Source organism: Galeopterus variegatus, unplaced genomic scaffold (assembly GCF_000696425.1).
Source record: "Galeopterus variegatus unplaced genomic scaffold, G_variegatus-3.0.2 Scaffold4007, whole genome shotgun sequence".
NCBI classification, from domain to species: Eukaryota; Metazoa; Chordata; class Mammalia; order Dermoptera; family Cynocephalidae; genus Galeopterus; species Galeopterus variegatus.
In genome coordinates this window covers 75,464-94,986 of record NW_007730118.1, presented here as the reverse complement: position 1 = coordinate 94,986, position 19,523 = coordinate 75,464, and the positions used below count along the sequence as shown (strand labels likewise).

Below are 19,523 nucleotides of genomic sequence, written 5' to 3'. Positions count from 1 at the left end.
TAAACTCAAAGCTATTCATGCTGTGGCTTTAAAATGCTACATTAAGGAATTACTCAGGGAACAAGAATTTTCTTGGTCCCAGCCCTGTAGACACAGCATATTCTGTGTCCTGATGCCAGGTGAAAGAAGGCAGAATTGGAGAACGGTAGACTGTATTGAGTCCTGAGCTTGGGTCCTAGTCCTCTAACTAGTTCTCTGCCACTAACTCTGTTTGGTCAAGTCACGCAGCTCTGAGCTGAAACTCCCCGTCTATAAACTGATATGATGGAGAAGGTTAAGTTAAACCATCTTTTAGGGTTTCTTCTAACTCTGAACTGTTATAATTCTAAGACAATGCACAACCATTTCTCTGGGAAGAAACATCAGCAAGATTTCTTTTTGCCCTAGGCACACAGTATGACAATACTGTCAGAATGAGAATGTTTTGGAGGCTTCAGAAATACCTTATGAGAATCACCTAACTGTAGAATTTTAGACTTGGAAGGGATTTTGTTTTTTTTTTTTTTTGTCTTTTGTCTTTTTTCCGTGTCCGGCAACGGATCGCAACCCTCAGTGTTGCCCCCGTACCGGACCGGGGACCGGCAACGGGATTGCAAGCCTCGGTGTTGCTCCCGCACCTTGCTCAGCCAGTGAGCGGGAACTGGTCTGTATGTGGGATCCGCACCCTCGGGTGGGAGCGTCGCCGCGCTTCCCAAGCGGTGCACTATCCAGTGCGCCACCGGGCCGGCCCGACTTGGAAGGGATTTTTTTTTTTTTTTGTCTTTTGTCTTTTTTCCGTGTCCGGCAACGGATCGCAACCCTCAGTGTTGCCCCCGTACCGGACCGGGGACCGGCAACGGGATTGCAAGCCTCGGTGTTGCTCCCGCACCTTGCTCAGCCAGTGAGCGGGAACTGGTCTGTATGTGGGATCCGCACCCTCGGGTGGGAGCGTCGCCGCGCTTCCCAAGCGGTGCACTATCCAGTGCGCCACCGGGCCGGCCCGACTTGGAAGGGATTTTAAGAGACACCTGCCATCTCACCAATCCCAATGAAAATGCAAGAAAAATGAAGTTCAGAAAGGTCAAGAGATTTATTTGTGGTCACACAATAAGACAGTGTTCATGGACTGTTGTGACTACTGCTGTCTAGCACCAGCAGGATTTTAGGATTTGGCATTGGTAGTAAAAAACAGCTGGTTGGTTCATTTGAAGAAAGAAATAAATCTCAAATAAGCTGAGCCATCGGATGGGAACTGAACAAGGAAGCAGATGAGAGGGGTAACGGCATCCAGAATCAGCATTCAATACCTTAGGCAGGGTCAAAGCTGAGGCCCTGACTATACGCTGTAACCTGCCCATCACTGGCAAAAGCACCCACCTCCTTCAAATACCATGTCCACAGAATCTATCTCAAAGAACAGTTCAATAACAAAGAACAAAGAATAGTTATTTCAAAAAAGGGGGATGGATGAATGAACCCTGGCTAATAAGGTCAGTAAAACCAAAGTTCAAGTTTTGGGCTGTTAATAACAATCTTGAAAGGTTACCATTAACTAAGAAAATCTAAAAACACTTATTAGGAATTTTCAAGTTTTAGAAGAAACTAATTCAGAATAACTTTGACCTATCTTCTGTGGACATCCCTGAAATATAGAGATGACTTTATCAAAATTATTTTTACTAACACTCTCACTTCTATCTTCAGAGCATGTTAATTACTGGCTACTGATTAAGTTTAAAACTCACATGTACATTTCCATAGTCCCATCCACATGTGTAAACTAGATATACATGCAAATAATTAGAAAAGATGAAGTTGTTGGGAACTTTGATCAAATCATGATCTCAACATGTTTCATTAACCAACAACATGTTTGTCAAGTGATTTTAAAGCCTACACTATGGTGCTTACTTGTCACTTTTCCCTCTGCCTTCCCTGCTCAGACACACACACGCAAAGTAATCAGAACCATTCCTCAATCCCCACGACGAACATTATTTCTACCTCATATAAATAGTTATGGCTTTCAGAACTATTTTCTTTGAGATTCTCTTTGACTAAGAGCTGACACAGTCTTTCAAGATCTTCTAGAGTCTACACACTACTGGTTTGCCAGCTCCCTAGTTCACCTCCTCCAGGAATTCCCAGAGGCAGCAGTGCCATCTACTGGTAGGGAGGGTACAAGTTGTTTTCTGAAAGCCTGTGACATGAGCAAGGACCCGAAAGAACAGCAGCCTACATTTGTGTCTTTGTGAGCCTTTCTTTTCTAGAGAACATTACAGGCATAAGTGACGCTTACAACCTGAGACAAGTAACATCCACAGGAACCTCCATCGCGTGAAGGGCAGGTCCCCTGAAAGCCATATAAAGCCCATCCAGGCTAGCCAACAAGGCAGCTCTGCCTGGAAATGTGTCCTCAAAGCTCCAAAGGCAAGCAGCAGTCTCACCAAATTAAACATTTCTTGGCTCTCCTTTCCTCCAGTGCTTTCTGTATCAGATGATCTCACCCAGTGTCCCCAACTGTGGCAGTGTTATCCAGCTCTATCTTTCAGCATGTGTCCTATAGCAGGTGCTCAGACCCCTCTCAACATGAAGGCTCTTATATTTACACAATGTGACACAGATCCTCCTCAAAGGACACTACTGCCTAGGCATGCAGGTTGGACTCTAATCTCTCTCATTCACTCTCCATTCGCTGTGCCTGACCCAGGGGATAGCAGTGACAGAAAGGAAATGATTTTGTTGCTTTGCAAGCACTAGTGGGCTTTTATTGAGTCAGAGAACAAAACCTTGTCCTATAGGTCACTGGGGTATGTTACTTCCCTCAAGATGAACTAAGCCTGTCAATCTTCCTGTTGTCCCTTGCATAACCTAATCAGTGCTTCGCAACCCTCTCAAAACCCTGCCTTCCTTCCACAGGCTAAACATAAACATTGTATGCCCTTTGTGTGGTTTATGTAATAAAAATGACTATTTTTCCTTTGAAAATTAAAGCATATACCTTTCAAACTATGCCACCTACCCTCAGAATTCCTTCCTCCCCTCTAGATTGCATACCACCTTAAGAAAAAAAAAATCACTGATAAAGTTTTAAATTATTCCCACTAATTTGCTTTGTGTTCCAGTCTACCAGGTGACAGTCTATATTTCACTTTAATAGGGTCATTTGTGATATTCCCGATGAGCTTTGCAGCAACTTCTGTTCTTTTACTTTCATTCATCTCAGAAAACCACTAAAAGACTCGCTGCAGCTGATGGATTTGAGTTTGATCTCCCTAACAAATTTAAGTGTTCTCTCTTCAAAAAAATTTTTAACTTGCCTAGTAGATTGATTTCTTAGCAAGTGAAACATTTCACAGGCATGGGGTGTGTTTTAGATGTTTGCAAATTAGATTGTTTCCTAAAGAAACATAACTTTGTATGAGGAAAGGAAGAGTAATAAAAGGGCTTTGAAACAGCATCAGGATGTCTCCGAGGAGTTAGGTAGGGAAACCTTTGTCCATCTCATAACAGAATAAGTTCCAAATGAATCACACTGAAACTCCAGAATGCAGTAAAATCTTCATAATGACAGTTAGTTGAACCATGTCTTACCGAGTAGATTATCATGTACACCCAACAAATTAATAAGTTAGTTAACCAATGGAAAAGAGAAGAGACTTTTTACATTTCACTGTCAGATGTACAGTATGCCCTTGCTATTGCAGGTCTGGGGAACGGAGAGGTAGGGGGTACCCTGCACAGTTTAACCTGCTCTTAAGCTCCTGGACACACCTCCCTTTTTTAAAGTATGATTTCCACCCTCTTATGGCCTTCTTTAAACACTCACTTTCCAAGGCATTAAGGAGGTCTGAATAGGTTTAATTTAGACTCTGCCTTCCTTCTCCCCACAGTCCATTAACATACTGAAAATAATTACCCGTTTGGGCAGCCCCAGAAAAACCTGAGTTTACAGAAACTGCCACCCTTCCCCCCACAAAATCTTATCTTCTTGAAGAAAAATCTCAGTGTGATGGTCTGCTCTGCAGTTTCCTGCAGGCATCTTCCTCCTCACCATTTACACCGTATGTGTAATTCCTTTTTGCAGCCTCTCATTCAGATCTGCTCCACCAGTGCCCACCTGCTTTTTAAAAAAAAATTTTTTTAGCCTCTTAACGAATCTCTGGATTCCTTCGTCAGGCTCAAAGCGTTTGATTTCGGTGAAACTCGGGTGACTGCTGCGCGCAGGTCCAGCGGGCAGAGAAGCCTCCCGGGGGGGCAGCCCCGGGGCTCGGGTCGCTGGAGGCGCCCCCGCCCCCGCCCGCACCCAGGCGGGAGGGCTCTTCGCACAGCGGCGCTAGGAATTCGGCTTCGCTCGCGGCCGCCGGAGGAGTTCGAGTCTCACGGGCTCGGCCAAAGTGACACTACATTTTTTTTTTCTTCGTTCTCCCATATGACAGGTCTCACTGCGTGAAAGCCACCTTCTCCTCGGCCCAAGCCCAGGTCCAGCGCCCGTGACGCCCCCGCCCCACCACCCGCACCCTTTACCTGGGGAGGGGGCCGATGCCAGGATCCCTCCGGGCGGGAAACAAAGGCTGAGGCGAGGCTGCCAGGTGGGCAACTCCCCTCGGGCACTCTTCGCCTCGCTGGGGAGGATGGCGAGGTGCACCAGAGAGTAGGAAAAGGGAAACCGAGGCACCGAGGGTTCCTGGTTTCATCATGTTGTCTAGCTGTGTTTTCTTGTATCTCGTTCAGTCTCTTTAGGATTGACACTCGAAATTCCCTGTCATTCATTTCAAGGGCTTCTTGTTCTATAGGATCTAGAGTTTGAGATTTATTGACTTTTGGTGGTGTATTTTCTTGGTTTTTTGCATTTCGGGTATCTCTTTTTGGGTGCTTGTTCATTTTGGCAGGAGTTTTTTCTCGAATCTTAGACCTCTGATTCAATAGATGGCGCTATTGAGCCTTGCAGATCGTTCCTCGGGACAAGCGCTCCGGCTCCCTCCGACGGCTCGGGAGAAAGCCCCGCCGCTCGCGCACGCGCAGCCGCGCTCTCGCGCCTTCACCCCTCCGGCCCCCGCGCGCGCCCCTCCGACCAGGCTCTGTCCCTGAAATATTATTTTGATGCCGGCTCCCGCTCACTGGCTGAGCGAGGCGCGGGTGCAGCGCGCTCTCGCGCCTTCACCCCTCCGGCCCCCGCGCGCGCCCCTCCGACCAGGCTCTGTCCCGCCCCGGCCCTGTCCGTCAGCGTCGGCGAGAGCCAATCCAGTCTCGGGAAAGGCCCAGCGCCGGTCACGTGGCAAGACCAGCCAATCACCAGATTGCCCTCGGCAGCGCCCGCTCCGATGTCCCTGGGGGTTCGGTTGCTGTGCTGAGCGGGTGCGAGGCGGGCACAAAGGGTTGAGTCTCTTTTCCGGGGCCGAATAGCGCTCAGCTCATCAATTACTAGATCAATTTATTTCTTAATTCCTAATATAAATAAGAATCACCTGGGGACCTTGTTAAAATGTGTATTCTGATCTAGAAAGTCTGGGCTGGGGACCTGAGAGTCTGCATTTCTAACAAGCTCCCAGGTGGTAATGACGATGCTCCTGGGTTGAGGACCACGCTTTGAATAGCGTCTGTCCAAGTGATGGTTATAGCCCCTGCTCCATGTGATTCGAAAATTTCGCGACCTTTCTTGTGCTTCCTCCAGTGATGAAAAGCATTCCAGTGGCTGACTAAACTTGGGGTGTCCTGGTGACGCTCAGAGTTTGGGCACCGACTGAGAGAGGGTGTGTTTAATTCCCACATCACCCACCCTCAGGCTGTGGAGTAGCAAACTGTGCCAACTTGGCGATTGGTTTGTGGAAGCTAGAAGTGAGACGAAATGCTCATCGAAGAGAACACCGTGTCTACGTTCGTCCTAAAGTATAGGGCATGTGTGTCTGAGTGGCGCTGTGCTAGACTCTTGGCCAGAGAAGCGACATAAGTGGATCCTGCTTGCTGGAAACTTACAGTCTGTCGTTGAACTACACAGGCAAGTTAAGGAAGAAGCGTATGGGAAAAACACTGTTTTCAGGCTGGCAATCTAGAAACTTTGTTGTTTAGCATAGCCAAGCTCCTATTACCCAATAATGTGCTAAGGTGATTTAAGTATCACATGCTAAATTCTCTAAAATCTTCTCCCGTGAGCTTCAAACCAGGTGGTATGACAGTGCTTCAAGCAGTTATCTCTATTTATAAAGGTAACCTAGACTGACACTTAGAGAAAACTTAACCCTTGTCACTGTGTCTTGGGTCTTGTATTATTCCATTTCTGTTGCTTATAACAGGATACTTGAAACTAGGTAATTTACAAAGAAGCAAAATTTATTTCTTACAGTTTCGGAGGCTGGGAAGCCTATGATCCAGGAGGCACATCTGGTGAGGGCCTTCTACAGCAACACAGGGTGTCATGGTGAGAATGGGCTGAGCAAGAGAACTAACCTCCTCACTTGCTCTCCTTTTAAAGCCATCAGAACTATGCCCATTACTCCATGAATGGATAAATCCATTCAGGAGGGTACAGCCCTCACAATCACCCTTTAAAGGCCCCACCTTTCCAATACCATAATTGGATTTCCCACCCTCTTAACACTGATAAAGTGGGGATTAAGTTTCCAACACATGAACTATGGGGGACACATTTGACCCATAGCAGCTTCTTTGACTTCTCAGTCCCCGAAGAGAAGCCCACTTAGCAGTCTCAGTCATGGTTCATCACATTGCCCCTATCAAAGATGTCATAGCACAAAACTCACAGTTTCAGGGAACACATTGGATCTAGCACAACAGTGGTTCTAGCTACAGCAGGAGTGAGGAACTGTCTAAACAAGAAAATATATTTGAAAGCCTCAAAGAAAGTTTCTTTTGCTATCATTACAACAGAGGTTCTCAAGCCTGGCTACATGGTGAGTATTTAAGGAAACAGATTGTAAAGCCCTGTTTCTAGAGATTCTGATTAGAATGAGGAATGGAGCCTGGACAGCTATAGGTTTACAAAGTTCCGCAGGTGATTTGATATCCAGCCATGCTTGAGAACACCTGCATAAGCTGCTAGATCGATGGACTCATTCTTTAACAAGAAAAAATCAACTCCGCAACACAAATCACCAATGACATAAACACTATGTAAACAGAGAAAAGTTTCTGCATAATTTGTGAGAACAGCTTTTTAAAAGACCAAAAATAATTCATAGGTAATAAATATCCAAAGACTATTCAGTGGAACAAATTGAAAAGCTAGGTCCACAAGTAGGTTTAATTCCAATTGACTGACTAAATATTTCAAAAATAACCTATTGCCTTTTGTTAACCATGCCAAACTGATAAACTCTTTGGTGACAGCTTCACTTGTTTTATGCCCTCCTTGACCAAAACAAATTTTTATTTGAGATTTATTAAGAGTTATTCCCTGAGACTTTTCCCAAAATGTGCAACGAAATCACCTGGGGTATTTGTTAAAATGCAGATTCCCAGGGCCCAACCCAGAACCTCCTCTAGCTTCTCTTATGCAACAATTCTGAAGCCAGTATTGCTTAATTTGGGTCCAAATTGTGCCTTCTGATACAGAACATCTATCCAAGCAAATCCTCAAATAATATAGCAATGCTTTTAGTTTAGTTTGTCATGCTAGCTAAATAAAGCAGTTGAATCTATTTTAAAGGATTCTAAGATATTCTCAATTCTCTTTACAAGAGCTTTACCAAATTGAGTTATTTCATGAAATAAGGTGATTAGTTCCTGGATCTTGGAAAGCTATTGCTGAAGTGATATTTGCAGTACAGGGGTATGACCTAGTTTATAACTAAATTAGTGAGGTCCTCTCAGAACACTCTACCAACAATAGCCATATTGCTCGAAAGTGACTTTATTTGTGACATCAGAAATATGGAAGCCCAATGTGTGAGCTGCAAATTAGCTTCCCTCCTTCTCTGACACGTTAAATATATTTCACAGCATTCAAATGGGGGAAATTTTTTTCTCACCTTGTAAACTTGTAGCTTTATTTATTGGGTAAAATAAGGACAGTTTTCACTGATATTTAACTAGTATGGGTAAATAAATTTTTAACTACAAAAAAGCATTTATTTTTCTCTTTGTGGGTGTCATCATTACAGAAAGAGGTAACAGAAAACAAAAGAGATTCTTGCTTGAGCATATGAATTTGAAAAACATCCAGGCTGTCATTCATTTTCTGTTTACTTGCTTCATGTACATAACCTGGCTATCCTGTCTCAGGAAATAGGTATGTGAAATATCTGATATAAGTTAGTTCACACAAAGTTTCCTAGCCTCCACTGTAAAAATTGCTCAGCAAGAGATTTAGTTATATTTGAAAAGAAAGAAATAAAATATAAACTACCCCACCAATTTGCCAAGTCCCCAAAATCCATTTATTGCTCCATTAGAATCAGAACCTCCCCTCGACTGCTTTATAATTGCTAATTATGTTTTTATCTCTCTAACAATAAATAGCTTCTCTAAACTTAATTGATTTCATTCATGAAAACCCACAGATTACCCAAGATTCTAGTCTCCATCTGTCATGTAAATCTGGCCAGGATAACATTTTATACCTATATATCTGTGTTTTAATAACTGATACTTTTTTTTTTTTAATTTAGAGTGATTACGTGCAGATTTAACCTAATACGCAAGGCATTTTTGTAGAAAAGTTAGTTTTCTTTATATTCTTTATAGAGAATATAAAGAATATACATATTCTCTTATATATTTTTTATAAAATATTTCACAAAGTGTGTAGATAATATGATATGCCCCTCTATACCTCCCCCAACTTAAGAAACAAAACATTACAAATACAGTTGAAGCCCCCATGTACCAGTCCCAACAAGTTGATTTTACTTAGATAGGGATTTCACCCCTAGCAAGCTTAGCCATAAAGGAGAGAGAATGGTTTATAGAAAGAAATACCATATTGTATGCATGTGATAGAGAACACAGGTGTAAATGGGCAACATTCTTACTGAATAAAATGTTTGGATGTTTCAAAGTGATATAAGAAAAAGATAAGGGAGCTGGAAACTCCCTGTTGTCCAGCACCTGTGTTTTACAATTACAAATTTGGTCTTGGAAAGCCCATAACTTTTAGAAAATAATACAGGTAGTTCAGAGCAGAGATGAGATCAGGAATCAGGTCTCATTCATTCAATAAACACACTACATGAATCCTGTCTTTTAGCTCATTTTAAGAGAAGCTATCACAATTCAAAATAAAAAGTTTTATGTTACAGGTAAGGTCATAACACTATAAGAAAGCACATCGAAGAAATACCGGTTCTGATCAATGAAATCAGGGAAGGCTGTTTGTAAAAAGTTATGCCTGAATTGAATTTCAAAGAACTTGTGAAGAGTTAGCTAGCTGTTATGTACTGAATGTTTGTGTCCCCCCTCCCCAAATTCATATGTTGATGGTATTAGGAGGTGGGCCTTTGGTAGGTAATTAGGTTTAGATGAGGTCGTAAGGGTGGAGCCCTCATGAATGGGATTAGTTCCCTCATTAAAGTCACCAGAAACTTGCTTCTGCTCTCTGCTGTCTGCCATGTGGAGACACGAAGTCAGCAGTCTGCAACCCAGAAGAGGGCATGCTGGCATCCTGACCTCCAGCCTCCAGACCTGTGAGAAATAAACCTCCATTGTTTATAAGCCATTCAGCCTATGGTAGTGTGTTATAGCAACCCAAATGGACAGAGACACCAGCAAAGAGCAAAAGAAAGGATGTTCCAGGCCTAGGGAGCAGCCCACACAAAAGCACAAGAGCATAAACACTGGAGAAGAGAAAGAAGTTTACTTTGATTAGGTGTGAGAGGAGACAGGAGAAAAATTATGATTAAAAGGTAGGGCAAAGACGAGAATTCAAGGATGGCAGGTGCATGATATGCCCTTCCTCCCTCCTCCAGTACATATGGCAGATATAAGCAATCATGGTATTCAACTCTATTATAGTGATTATGAATAGAATCTAAGGCCATATGGTCTGGGTTAAAATCCCAGTTCATCTACTTGCCAGCTGTGTAAACGCAGACAATTTGGCCCTTGGAAAATATTGGATAAATGATGTTCACAGTTTTCTGGTTTGTAAAATGGAAATAATGGCAATACCAGTACTTGTCTCTTACAGTTGATAATGAGCTAATTAAATAATATAAAGTTCTAAAGCAGTGCTTTGGCATATAGGAAGTGTTAAATGAATGTTGGCTATTATTATTATTATTATTATTATTATTATTATTATTATTATTATTATTATTATTATTATTATTATTATTATTATTATTATTATTATTATTATTATTATTATTATTATTATTATTATTATTATTATTATTATTATTATTATTATTATTATTATTATTATTATTATTATTATTATTATTATTATTATTATTATTATTATTATTATTATTATTATTATTATTATTATTATTATTATTATTATTATTATTATTATTATTATTATTATTATTATTATTATTATTATTATTATTATTATTATTATTATTATTATTATTATGAACCTGGATGTGGCCTCAGACTCCTCAACACAATGCTGTTGACATTCCCTTTCAACCAATCAGAATTGGCATCCAGGGGGGACCTCTATTCTATCCCTGGTTCCCGACCCAACTCTGACTTAGAGCTCAGCCTAGTGCCACTCACCTATGCTAATTCTTATCTACATTTAAGCAAGTTCTCTATGATAAAATGTTCCTCTCGGTCCACAACCAAGTCATGAAAAACTAGGCACTGACACACCTAAATATTTTCTTGAAAACCTAAAGAGATTATTTTCACAGATTTTTAAAAATAATTTTTAATAAAACACACTATACTTTTAGTGTCATCTTAGAGGAATGATGACAAAAAATGTTAAGTGGAATTGGGGAAGCTGAAAAAAAATGTGTCCAGATACTCATAGTGGAAGACTTTAATTATCCAAACACAAAGCAGCCAACTGCTCAGACAGGATGAGAGGTATAGGAGGAGGTGGGGGCGGATGTTAATAAATTGAGGACTGCTTTTTAAATCCCACAAGGTAGAAAAATAGAGGGAACTTTAATCCTAAACAGGATCAGAAATGAACCCAAGAGATTGCTGTGGGTGAACCACTAAGTAAAAACTAATAACATAATTAAATTCTACATCCTCATGGGACAGGGGAAAATCATGAAACAAATTGCATATGCTTTAGATTTTAAAAAGGGAAACATGATAAATATAAACCCCAGATAAGGATGCAATTGAAATGAAGGACTTTTAAAAGTCAATAACCCACAAGAAAAGCCTTTATACATTTTGTTATTGATGTTTGTTTTCCACAAAAAGCATATATCAAGAAATAAAAATAACAAGCATTAGAGGTAGGAGCTAAAAAGAGAACAGCTTGAGCCACATAAATTAAGAAAAAAGAAGACATCCCCCTCCCCCCATGGGTAGTTCATGTAAAGAGAATTAAAAAACTCAATTAATTATAAATGAAGAGAATAATAACTACAGCAAAAAGACTTTGAAGAGCACCTTACAAGGGTCTACAAAGCCAATAAAGGGAGATTATTTTAACATGTCAGAGGTAGGAAGTCACTCAAAGAATGAGTGGAATACTTTGATCTTGGTGGGATAAAGGATTTGCTCAAGAATGGAAAGAAGCATATTTCACAGGCTGAATTACTTTCTCCAAAGTAAGATATTGAAAAAATAATATAGAGACTTCCTTTCCTACGATATCCCCAAAGATGGACCGGTTAGAATTACTTGATTGTAGTAGTGACTGTGTACAAAAGGAAACTTTGCAAGGCTGAACAAAATCCATGTGGGCCATCAGGACTGAGATAGTGGGGAATCTGCCAACTCAAGCAAGTGACTTGAATCTACAAATGTGTAACTGTCCCCTGCTAATAGAAAAGGGTTACGAGGGACCTGAAGAAATATAATCTCAAAGATTATTTTTGTAGAATATTCAATGATTTTTGACCTCAAGTATAGGCGCTATTATTTTGCCTAACTTAAAATAACTTAATAAAATGACTATTTAACTAGACTTGATAAGAATTATATGTGGCCATGTTCTTTCTATTTTTTCCTATCTCTCTTGACATTAACTCTCACTTGTGAATTTATTGACCAACTACACTTAGAGTTACAGGCTTAAAACAAACTAAAAGCCTGGCACAGAGTAATCATTTAGTAAAAAACGTTACCTGCCTTAGAAAATATTTTTCAGTAAGTAAATAAAAATATAAAAATCAAACAATCAAAATAAAATAAATTTCAGGCTGTCTTTCCTTCCCTCTCTATTTTCTTTCTTTTTTGTACTGAGCAATCGTAACATTCTTCTGGAATTTCATCAGCCATCCCCTGTCATGTCAGCAACAGCCCTCTGATAGAAGTTCCTACTAACAAGGGTTCAAATACCATGGCTTTCATATATTTTTATAGTTTTTATGCTTAAGATTTTCTTCTGGAGTAGCTAAAGCCAGTATATTAGGAAGACTACTTAGGTCTTCTGTTTTCAAAGATTAAAAAGGAAAAAAAAAAAGATTCATTTTTCTCTTGGCTAGAGTCCTCTCCCCAATCTTATGATTGCCTTTGCTTCCTAAGGTTAGAAATTTGGTTTAGGCTATAGACCCAGTCCTGTGCTTCTGCCTAGGATTTGGATTTCCTTAATCCAAGATCCCTCCCCTCTGTCACGTGCCCTCATAACACACACATTTTCTACTAAAATCCTAAACTGAGACTAATGCTTTCCACCTCAGAGATATAATTAAAAATGAACCTCAGAAAAGTACTTTACTAATTCCCTTCAGTTTGCTTCTATAATATGTCTCTGCTCTAAACACCATAATGGCCATTACCAAGATTCCCACCTCCCAAGCCTGGGTTCAGTGTTCAATGTCTCTCCTCTGAGCTCCTCACACTGTATCACGATTGTCTGTTTAGTGGTTTATGACCTCCACTAGACTAAATTTTGTGAGAGCAGGAATCATTTCTATCTTGTCCATCATGGTATTCTAGCCCCTAGAACAATGTCTGGTGCAAACTAGGTGCTCAATAATCATTTTTTAAATAAATGAAAGCACTCATTCTTAGAAACCTTCCTCTCCTTCTTTGGGCATCTCTACTGATTTTCCTCTGAACTGGAAAATTACCATTACCTATTATTAGGGTCTATCATTGATATTCCTTTATGTTTCTTTTCCTTTTGAGGCTCTGTATTTTCTCTACTAATATTTAAATTTAAATATTTAAATTTCCTCTCATTAAATTAACTTCTCCATTCTCATGTTTATTCCTTTCCCCTTGCTAATTTTAGTTAGATCATCAAACCTAAATTGTACTGCTGCAAATATAAGCAACTGATCCCTTGTATGTATTGCCAGCGATTGTATTAAAAGCCATATATTCTAACAAGCAAAAACCCCAAAAACAAAACAAAAAATCAAACAAGAAACAAATATATTCTTGATATTCCATCCTTTTACATTCCAATTTTTCTAAGTAGAAATTTCTGTTCCTATGAAATTTTCTATCACCATATCTCATTCACTTACAAAACACTACGGCAGGTTTCAAACTTAAGTGTGCATCAGAATCACCTGGAGAGCTTGTGAAAAAACTGTTGGGCCCTACCCCTAGAGGTTTTGATTGAGTGGGTCTGGGGTGAGGGCTTAGAATGTATATTTTTAACAAGTTCTTAGGTGATGCTGATACTTCTGCCTGAGGACCACACTTTAGAATCACTATCATTGTGTCAATGACTCAATGTTTAAATGACAAACTAATAAACAATATAAGAAAAAGTAATCAATAAATAATCCAAAACCTATGTACAAAAGGAATTTCTATGATTGGTTATGAATTCTATGATTGGGACTGGAAGTCATTTCAGGATGTCAGTCCAATATGCTGATAGAGCTCAGATGGTCAGCTAGGTGTAGAACATCATCCAAAAGAAATATATTTTTTTCTTTCCAATAAAACTTTGTGTACCTCTGATTACTGCAATTCAAGAAAGCTACAGTGACCCTGGAAAAAGCACCAGAAAGGGCAGCTAGGTTGATGGAAGGGAGGCTACCCTCTAAGCCAAATGAAAGAAGGTGGGAGTTTTTTTAATTTTAGATAGGTAAAAGCCAAGAAGTGAAACAATTTATTTTAGATAGGTAAAAGCCAAGAAGTGAAACAATCAAAGTCTCTAACATCAGAAGCAGATGGACTGATCACCAATTCTGAAATCCCAGATGCAGTGGGTCCTTTGAAATTTGAACTTAGAGGCGTTTATGAAGAAAGTACTACTTTTTTCAAGGGGCAAAATGTATAGAATTCATAACCCCAATAATAAGGAAAATAAAGATAATCTAAATTTATTTTGTCAAGTAGGTGAGTGATAAAACCATAATTGCTCAAAATGAAAAAAAGAGCTAGCCTATGACACAGAAGTGAGGACCACCTACCTTCTCATCACATGTCCCCTAGTGCTGCCATTGACAAAAGAATATGGAAAATGCTCCTCGAGTTTTGCCTCATAACCCTTACTCTAACACCTTTAGACTTCACGTGGGCCCACTTCACCTTGAAATATATCCTGTGATACAAGTTCATGGTGATAACTAAAAATATTAAAGTTAATGAGCTACTCACCTATGCTCCAGCTTTGAGAAAGCCGTCCCTGCGTTTGGTAATTTAGGCAGCCCTGACAACTGTATTGGACAGACATTGCTTTGGACTAGACATATAAGAAATCCAGCGCTGTGGTTTATCTAAAATTTATTTTAATCTTTTCATATAATGAGAAGTCTGGAAGTGGTAGGCTGGTATAGTGGCTGTGCATGGTCCTTGTTGCAGGTCAAGTTTCCTGGAAAGCAGCCTCTGCCATGGAGACTGCAGGCAGGACTTTCACTGGGGAGAGCTCTTGGGAGCAACACCTGTGGGGTAAGGGAAGGCAGCAGGATTGGGTAAGAGGGAGAGTTTGGGCTGCGGTATGGGCACAGCAAGGCCTCAGCCAGTCACGTGGGGAGCTCTGAAGATGGCCCTTCAGAGACTTTTTGTGTTGAAGCAACGGAACAGGACTTTATACCCTCTCATCAACCGGTCATTGGTCATGGGCTGCCTGCCAGGAAGCGGGCATGACCTTGGGTGGGGTGTCTGTCCTCAGCTGAGAGATATCAGCTATCAACAGTCCCAGGGGTAAGGATCAAGGATTTCAGTTTCAAAGGGGAATTAGGCGGTACAGCACAGCGCCCACCACAATTGCCAATGTCTCAGACTCCTTCTGACTTTCTGGTCTGCCATTCTTAGCATGTGGCTTTCATGCTCATGGTTGCTTCATGATTTCAAGATGACTTCCACCCCAGCCTTATTTCTGCACTCTGGACAGGAATAAAAAGAAGCAAGAAAGAGGAAGAGGTAGCCCCTATAGCAGGAAAATAACTATTACCCAGAAATGTCCAGCAATCTTCCATTTATGTCTCACTGGCCAGAACTTGTCACATGGCTGCTCTAGCAGCAAGAGGTGCTTGCAAATGTGTGTTTTAACTAGACACATCGCTGCCTTGACCAAAATCAGAATTCAGAGTTTTAAAGAAAAAGGAGATGTGTATGATATTAACAACTAGCAGTTCTCCCAAACCTTCTGATTTTCAAAATGAGTTAACTCCCTTTGGGAAGGAGTTGGTGATTCTATAAACCTCAGGATTTTTTAAAAAATTTTGTTCCTGAGAGTTACTTTTCTACTTTAATTGTGTACTAGTTGTATTACCACTTCCTTCTGTGGTCACTGAAGGTAGACTTCATTTTCTAATAGTGATGTTTATCTCAAAATAATAATTCTTAAACTTCTTTCAGGGTGATTCATCACTTCTCTCTTTCGCACTTTCTCCCTCACACACATGTTCATACGTAGACACACATGATTTCATTATTCCCGTGCCCCTGAGAGACAGTATGACTACAATCATTAGGTCCTCGTCAGTGCTGGATCAAAATAAGATACACTTAGAGATAAGGGAGAAGAGAAATCATTGTCAAAAGGACCACATGAAGAACAGAAGTATAAGTCCAAGGTAGGGAATCCTGCTGAAGTAGAATTGACCAGGAGTAGTGTTGCCAGATTTAGCAAATCAAACTAGAGTATGCCCAGTTACATTTAAATTTCAGGTAAACACCAAATAATTTTAGTGTAAGTGTATCCTAAGCATACTTGTACAAATTGCATGGGACACAATGATACTAAAATTTATTTGCTTTTTATCTGAAATTCAGATTTAACTGGGTATCCAGGATTTTATCTGGCCATCCTAACAAGGAGGAATAGTGTTCACATTGTCACAGAGTTAGATATTACCACTGTGCCTATTTCTATAGCTATTGACTTTGACCACTCCCTTGGAACTTTTCTGAAAACCTGTAGTCTGAGAATTTCTGTCCAGTATTTTTGGAGACTCATCAATGAAACTAAAGCTGAAGAATCTTTTTTGCAACAAATTACATTTTTAATGTGTTCTAGATGCCCTAGGGTACATAGATAGGTTTCAAGTGGGTCTCTCAATCCACTGAAATTTTGTGGAAAATTTGTGCATATGGATTAATATATATTTTCTGGAGAGAAGGCCCATAGCTTTCATCTCATTCTAGAAGGAGCTAATGACTCAAAAAAAAAAAGTTCATTCCTGGGCAGAGGGCTAATCTATCTTGGTTATTTTATATGTGGACAGAGATAGAAATATCAGTCACAGAACAAATGCTTTAGAATTCTTCTTTTAGGGAAATTTGGAGCAAATATGAGAAGAGACTCTTTTCCTTACCAGCACAAAATCAGTTATAGAGTTAGACATTAATCAGAAGTGTTTTTCAGCAAAGCCCCTTAACCTCAGAAATCACCCACACTGTTTTTTCAGCACCTCTGTGGGTAAGGTTTCTGGAAGTCATCTTCTCAACAGTTATGTTGAGCTATTTCAAAGGGTAGAGATTAGAGACCACCACACTCCATCTGCCATCCCCTGTCTTTGAAGGGGCATGTTAGGATATTTGTCTATGGTCAAGTGCTATCGACATGACCTTTTCAGTACTTTTTCTTAAGTGTCTTGTTGAAGACCTCCAATTACAATTCTTTGCTTCTCATTTGGGCTTCTTTTCTCTTACAGGAAATGTTATAAAGTAGCAAGCATAGAACCAGTCTCACAATCTAATGTAAGAAAGTGGGGTATCCCAAACTTCATGCTCCTTTCAATTCCCAGTGCAATGGAATGGTCTAACCCTTGAAGCATCATGCTGTCCTAACAACAGTTTTCTGAATTCGCATGCTCATAAATGACACACTCACTGTACCATGGCGAATTGTTAGGAAAGCCTCCACCCATATCTGCAGGATTCTCCAAGAGTCCCCAGCATACCACCATTAACTACATCCCAGAGTGGGTTATGTCCAATATGCTATGAGCACCTTGAAGGAATCACATCTTATTTGACTTCCCCCACCCCCACCCCCCGACCTAGTTTAGTGCCTTGAATACAATAAGGAGCCATAAATGTTTGTTGAATGATTGAATGAAAGGATGGATGAATGAATTAATTAATAAATGAACGAAAGCTGTATAAGACCACAAGGAACAGGCTTAAGATAGCTTAGTCAGGGGCTAACATCAACCTTCCCTCCTCTGGGTGCAGGCCCTCCCCTGAGAACGCAGCATGCAGAATCACTCCATTCCTCTCAGTCTCTAGAAAGAAGGAAACAGATTTAGAATTTTTATTCTATTCCTGAATGATTTTGTTATCTTTTATTTTGAATATTCTGGTGAATTGATTTGGGAAAGAGAAGTCAGATTCCAAGATCCTAAATCCATCTTAAAAATGTAGCCCATCAAAGTCACTAAACCAGAACTGGGGGCAGAAAAAAAGTTCTGGGAAAAAGTTTTTCTAAACTGAGACCTCCCATGTGAATAGGATTAGTTAATTATATGGGGTAACTAGTGTTGGGCAGGGGGAGAAACACGTGTTCCCAGTAGAGAAACCATATGTGGGTGCCGTAGTTCAAGGATGGGAGGCACCTTGGCACATCTGAGCTAAATCAGACAGGGTGTATAAGCCAACTTAAGAAGAACTGCCCTTCCATATGGGCAGTTCCTATCACTTCCCTGCCAGTCCCCTTGGCCCTGCCCCCCGATCCCCTGGCTTGGTCTTATGTCTCAGGTACTTTGGAGGGCCTTCCTCAAAATTTCTTAAGTTCCCTTGTGGTGTTTTGGACCAGTGGGCATGGCAGTGCTGTTTGGGCTGGTCACTCAGAGCCTAGACTGGGACCTGCATGGACTCTTTCTCTCCTTCAGAGTACTCTCTAATCTTCTACCCTTTGCAGGGGTCATACAGATACCCCTTGAAGCTTCACAACTCATACTACGGGGTTGTCTTGGGGCTCCAAGGTCAGTTCCTGGACCCAGAAAGGCAGTCAGGCAAGCAGATTGCTCCTCCTGGTAGTGCAATATTTTGTGTGTGGGATCATGTGAGATTGGGCTACCAGAATGGTTCTGATATGCTGATTTTGGATAATGCAAAGTTTTTGTATAGACAGAGGCTTCACAAAAAATATTTGACCAGGGCCTGCATACCCTATAGGTGGCTTTGTTAAAGAATTTGGTCTTTATCCCAAGAGTAAGAGGAAAGATCAAACTACATTACCCAAAATATCATTTTGTCTAAATCTCTTTCTTTAATTAAAAAATTTCATTGTAGTCAAATATAAATAAACTAAAATTTAGCATTTTAAATCTTTTTAAGTATATGGTTCAGTAGCATTGACATTGTTGTGCAACCATTAAATCTCTCATTTGATATAGTAAAAAACTAAAACCAGAGATGCCAACTGACTTGTCCAAGTTCACACAAATGATTAGTAAAAGAGCTCTGCGTTGTATAGTGAGTGCTCTTCCCACTTTCCCAATTTATTCATTTAGTGGACAAGGAAACTGAGTCCTGAAAGGCAAAGTGACCTTGACCAAGTCAGGGGCAGAGCTGTCAAGATCTCCTGACCCCCAGGCCAGTGCTCTTTCTCCACCTCACTGCTTCAGGCTGCCCTAACCTTCCTCCTTCACCACCTCACTTCTTCCCACCAGAAATTCTAGGCCTCCTTACACTAAAATGTGAGTGTCACAGAGCCAATTATCACTTAAAGAGGATTTTCTAAATTGGTACTTGGTGGGTGTCAAATCCATTGGCTGCAATATGTCTTCACACCAGACTTCAATAGTTTGTCAGTTGTGGATTAAAGAAACTACTTGCCACCATTCCCGTCACTGCTAAAGCTCTCCATGCATCAATGTTGGCTGCAAATCAAGTTTAAGAAATCAGTAGAGCAATTAAGATGATTTCCAATGCATTATATATATTATTGGGGTTAGTTTGCTGAAATATATGGCCATTCAAGAGTGTCTGGCACATAGTAGGTGATCAACAAATATTTTTTGAATAAATGAATGCAGGTATTATTCATTGAATTTTTCTTCTTTTTAAAAAATTAAGGTAAATTTACATGCAGT

At 40.4% G+C, this 19,523-nt stretch overlaps 1 pseudogene; it reads left to right on the top strand.

Moving 5' to 3' along the window:
* Window positions 1-4,158: 4,158 nt before the first annotated feature.
* Window positions 4,159-19,523, top strand: part of LOC103602086 — a 64,640-nt pseudogene continuing 49,275 nt past the window's right edge.